The sequence below is a fragment of the Dama dama genome, chromosome 23, assembly GCF_033118175.1.
Source record: "Dama dama isolate Ldn47 chromosome 23, ASM3311817v1, whole genome shotgun sequence".
Taxonomy (NCBI): Eukaryota; Metazoa; Chordata; class Mammalia; order Artiodactyla; family Cervidae; genus Dama; species Dama dama.
The window spans coordinates 53,796,701-53,802,764 of NC_083703.1; positions in this window are offsets into that span (position 1 = coordinate 53,796,701).

Here is a 6,064-nt window from a genome sequence, read left to right on the forward strand (position 1 = left end):
ATGGGCCTTAGTGAATGCAGCCTTTACGGTCTTAAACCATACCAACCCTAATACGACCCAGTCCTGTTGGCTTTGTTATAATCTTCACCCACCCTTCTATGAGGCCATAGGCCTCAATGTCTCTTACCACTTATCTTCAGGCCAGAACCCACCCCAATGCCAATGGGAAGAACGCAAGTTTGGCCTCACAATGAATGAAGTTTGGGGACAGGGACTCTGTTTGGGCACAGTGCCACGTGATAAAACTCCCCTCTGTGCCCGGACTATTAGTAACCTACGCTTACATGGCAAAAATTGGATTGTGCCAGAGGTTGGGGGTTGGTGGATTTGTTCACATACTGGGCTAACCCCATGTTTAAATGTGAAGGTTTTTAACCAGAGTCAAGAATTCTGTGTCCTGGTTGCTGTAATGCCAAAAATCTTATACCACTCTGAAGAGGTTATGTACTCACATTGGGACCGGGAATTGCTAAGGCAAAAGAGAGAGCCAATCAGTGCGATCACCGTAGCAGCCTTGTTCAGTCTTGGGCTGGCAGGAGCAGGGACAGGAATAGCTTCACTATCTCTGCAAGGCCAAGGGTTTTCCTCCCTACGAGCCGCCATAGATGAAGATAGAACTCGCATAGAAGAATGAATCAGCCACTTGGAGAAGTCTCTGACTTCCTTGTCTGAGGTGGTCTTGCAGAATAGGAGAGGATTAGACTTGATTTTTCTCCAACAGGGTGGGGTCTGCGCGGCTCTGGGAGAAGAATGTTGTTTCTATGCAGACCATACAGGAGTGGTAAGAGAATCTTTGGCAAAAGTGAGAGAAGGGCTGGCGCAACGAAAGAGGGAACGGGAGGCCCAACAGGGATGGTTTGAGTCTTGGTTTCAACGCTCCCCCTGGCTGACCACCTTAGTTTCCACCATCCTGGGCCCGCTTATAGTGCTATTATTAACACTTACATTTGGCCCTTGTATTTTAAACCGGCTAATGTCATTTATTAAAGAATGTCTAAATACCATTCAGATTATGGTATTGAGGCAGCAATATCAGATGGTAGCCCAGGATGAAGAGAAAGATTCCTCTACAGGAACAACAAGACAAGGGGGAATGTGAGGCTGCCAGGGTTAATACCATGACAGGCGGCCTGGACCTAAGTTTTAGCTTCCCCCGAAATGGTAAGATTCCCTACCCCCATCAGGTAACCTGGAGCCAGCCAATCAATATGCGCCCAGTAAGAACAAAGGGAGAGCTGAAAAGCCCGCAAACACCCAGGTTTGAAAAAAAGCCTGCGAAAGTCTGTACCAATAGAACTGCTTTGCAAACATGTAACCAATCCGCTTAAGCCAGCTACTAACCGCTTTTGCATATCTTATAATTTTGTGTAACAAGCTTGAGCTCAGCGCTTTCTGACCCTGCACCACTGTGATGTTTGTGGCAGAAAGCCCTGGCTCGAGTCAGTAATAAACTTGCCTTTTTTTGTGAGTTGCATTGTCTTGGAAGCCTTCTCTCTTCCCGCTTGGGGATTCGGACATCGGGCATAACATTCAAGTGTTTCTGGCTGAGTCTTTGAACACAGGGAGAGGTTTGTTTGTCTTTTCCCTGGATCTTTGCTTCCTTCTCTCTTCCTCTGCTGGGGAGCTGATCTGAGGTTGGGGTGGAAGTCCGAGCAATTTAAAATCTACTTGGTGAAGAGTTCCTTACCCCGTCATGGAAGCTGATAAGAACAAGATCCACTCCTGTGACACAGATGAGAAAACCAAGGCTCAGGATGGCGAGATGATTAGGTCAAGGAGACACACACTGAAAAGATCAACCTGCCCAGGGCTATCTGTTTCTTTCCCTGCAGTCTCCCACTTTGAAAGGAGATCCAGACCTTGCTTGTCCAGGGCAGTCTCCTCACCTGCTCCCTAGCCTTTCTGAGGACATGGCCTCCCCTGCCCCTGGCATACAGTACCTGGTCTACATTAAACACTGGACAGACACTTGTGATGACAGAAGAGACTGAGGAAGCAAGATGTGAAGAAGAAAAGGTAGACTTTGAAGCGAGTAAATATTTTATGTGCTGAGTGGGATACTTGAAGCCTAACATCTTTTTTAAAATTAATTTTATTTATTTATGGTGGGTTGTGCTGCATGACCTGCATCTAGCTGCCCATCACCCGCTGACCAAGGCACGTCTTTCCCTCTGGAAGAGGCTGCCCAGAAAACCCAGATTGTGTTAGCATCCTTGCATTCTCTAGTTATGGAATCAGACCAGAAGTGCTCAATCTGGGTTCATCTAAAGATCAAGGGGTCAAGGAGAGGGTGAGCGACACACAGCACTGGAAATGTTGATTTCGTTGTCTAGATTTCTGCTTCTTTTCATACCCTAATTAGAAACATTTCCGGGCAGTTCTGCTTGCCTTATCTTCAGTAGAGCAGGAAGGCAAACTGCAAGTTCCCTTGAATCATCTCCTCTAGTAGTTTTTGTTTTCATTTCTAGCTAACTCTTTTTGAACATCGCATCTTATATGTAAACCCAATATGTAAGTCAGATCACAGGAGAATCTGTCTCCCTGAGCTTGCAGCCCTTCTCTCTTCTCAGTCTCTGCCCCTCTCTTCTCCCCTTTCCCCACCTGCCTCCCAGTCTTGTTCCACCCCACCCCCATGGGCCTCTGTATTTGTCACGACGATATTGTTTACAAATGACAGGAGCTCCTAACAGAAAGTCCAGGCATAGGACTAACTTCAGGCATAGCTGGAGGCAGGTGCGCAAATGAGAACAGCCGGCATCCTGTCCCTTTCGTCTGCCTCCTGCTTTCTTTGATGGTGGCTTCATCCTCAGATACCACTCCTACAGTCCCATGCAACTTGGTACCCAGTTGTCCATGGGAAGGGGGACCACTCTTTCTCAGTAGTTCGAGTTCTGAGAGTCTCCCGGGGCTGCCTTGGGCCACATGGGGCTGCTGTTCCCCAGCTGTGGTGGACTCGTGGACCAGGCACCTCCCTGTGGCTGATAGTGAGTGGGGTCTAAGTCACCTGATTCGCAGTCCTGCGGCAGCAGTCACCTGGGACCTCCGTGGACAGGGGCAAAGCTGAAAACCTCCCATCGCGTCTGGTTCTGTCAGCTGCAGAGATGCCTGACTGAAGCCCAGAGACAGTGACAGACTTGCTCACGGCCACACCAGTCTAGAGACACGCCGGGTCCCAGGCACTCCTGAATTCCAGTTCAGTTTCCTCTGTTGACACCCCCAGTGTTTTCAGAGAGGGGAAAACCACTTTATTTCCTGATAAAGAGAGTTCTTCGAAGCACCTCTTGTGGCATCCATCCTAAGGGACCATCAGTGACTGCTCTTCTATTCCCTCTGATGATGCATGAAAGTGCCAACCCTTTAAAATCCAGCACATGTCACCACATGAACGGAACACACACAGGGAAGGATTCTTTCCTTCCTGCAATTAGAAACCAAGAAAGAATCTTCCTTTCTTCTTTGTTTCTCAGTATCTATTTTTTGGGTCAGACCTGTGCTCTATGTAACATTCAGGGAAATGAGCCAGTTATCCAGGTATTTCATGGGAAATGCAACTCTTTGGCTTGAGCAACTCACATCATTAGCTGCTTCCCACTTCCACTCAACTGCTGGCTCTGCGGCTAAAGAGGCTTTCTGTGTCACCTGATGAAAAGATGGCAAAAAGGAGAATATGTAAGGATTTTTCTGTATATTCATTATTAATACTTTCATTAGAAAGGACACAAAGTTCTCTATTGGGTCTGAGAGCTGCTGGAGTCCCTTCAAACCTGAAGAGCATCGCCACAGGCCACATGCTTCATCACACAATGGGTACCTGGGCAACCCATGATTGAGGAGCCTGACTGTGGGCTGAGTCCCAGCTCTGCTCCTCGAATTCTGAGTAGCTCGAATCTGGATGATTAATCTCCTCCATGATCCTATTAATAAGTTTCTTTTTCTACAGGACAAGATTTTAATAGTGCTTATTACCTCATAAGGTTTTCATGAGAATTCAGTGAGTTAATATACCTAAGTGCTTAGTCCAACGTCTGGCACATAATAATATCAGGTAATGCATTTTATTATTATTGTCACTTACTTATTTGACTCTCACTTAAGTGTTCTTATGTGAGAAAGGTTGAGTTCTTCATTTGAAGGGTTTGCTTGTTTTCTTCGTTTTGTCAACTGTTTCTTTCCAGTTCCTGGATTTATATTGTTCTGGGATGTTGTTGTTGTTGTTTACTTGCTAAGTCATGTCAGACTCTTTGGGACCCCAAACCCTATAGAAAGTCATCACAATTAAGCTCAAGAGTTCAACTTAAATAAGGACCACAGGTGATGATTTCTAGGGGTGCCATAAGTCAACACCTGCTGTGATTCTGCCTTGGAGATAGAGGATGAAAGTGAGTCCAACAAATGAATGAAGATCACAGTGTACTTTTATTTCCAAAAATTTAGCATTTTTTGAACCTGACTGTCCCCCTGCTTAAAATGCACAGTGGGTTTCCGCATGAAGGTCTGGGAAAGTGGTCATGGGGGAGACAGTGGCAGCATGCCATCCAGGGTCATTTACTCCAGAAAAGGTTGCACTCCCAGGGCTACCCACAGACTGTGGAAGGGTATAGCAAGTAAAACGATGAATTGTCTTCTTGGCTTTTATGACAGCTTGATGGGAGCTCTGTTATGAACATATCGACTCCTGGTTGTAGAAATAGTCCTTAAAGCCTCCCTCCATGGCAGCAATGACCCTCTGGGGTCACTCGGCCATGGTTCAATGATGCAGTTTTCAGGAGAGGTGCTAGGGTGTCCAGGTTGGACTTGGGGGTGTGAGTGGGCACCCTGAGTTTGAACCTCCACTTCTCCACTTGTAGCTGAGTTTCTGTAGACTCCTGAGTTTCAGATGCCTCATCTGTAAAACAAGGATGAGCCCAGTATTTGCCTCAAGAGGTTATGCAGAGACCAAGGAAGTGAGTGCCTGTAAAGAACTTAGCCCAGTTCCTGGCATGGGGTCAGCTCTGCATGCAGATGTGTATTTTTGGCTGCGCACTGTGCTCATGTATAAGTGCTCTGTGTCCCTGCCATTTAAAAGGAGGGCCCCAGGCCAGTAGCCATATCCTGTGGGAGCTTGTCAGAGTCAGAATTCGGAATCTGAGAGAAGGACATTAGCATATGTACACTATCAGATGGACAATAGCTAGTGGGAAGCTGCTGTGTCGCACAAGGGGCTCCGTTTGGTGCTGTGATGACCTGGAGGCGTGGGATGGTAGGGGATGGGAGGGAGGCTCAAAAGGGAGGATATAAATATGCTTATAGTGGACTCACATGGCTGTGCAGCAGAAACTAACACAACATCATACAGCAATTGTACTCCAATTAAAAATAAAGGATAAAAAAAAGAAATTCAGAATCTTAGGCTCCACTCCCAACCTGTTGAATTAGCTTTAGCACTTGAACAAGATCCAGGGTGATTCCAGCAGGCATTTCTGTTCAGAAGCACTGCTCTCAGTTAAAAGGTACACAGAAAGGGCAGCTGGGTCCGTTTTGATATGGAAACCTGTTGGCAGCATCATGTTGGTGCAAAAAGACATCAGCTCCAGGGCACAAAATATACAGTGACCCTGACTTAGCTGGCATTTTGGGGCAGTCACATAACCCCTCTGGAATGAGGTTTTTTCATCTGTGAGGTGACTCACCTATGTTGGAGACTTTAATGTGAAAAGTAATATAAAAGAGTGAAAAGTATGTTATTTTATCTTGTTTACATAGAAAAAAGACATCATAATCCCTATGGCTGTCAATACCCTTTTCAAAGAATTACATTCCCCATCTTCCATGTTAATTTGCTGAGTGGCAAAGACCTATTATTTGGTGTCTCGATTACAATAATGCAGAATGACAGTGGCCCAGGAATTTCAGCCTGGTAGGTTTGAAAACTAAATGGGAGAGTTTTGTAGCTTGGCAAAATAGCATTACCCTAGAAAAGACCAGCAGTGTGGTCAATGGGGATGTTTACACCATTGACAAAACAGTCATGGAATTGCAATGTCACAAACGACGGCCACAAGCAGAAGCCAGTAGGATGCTTCCA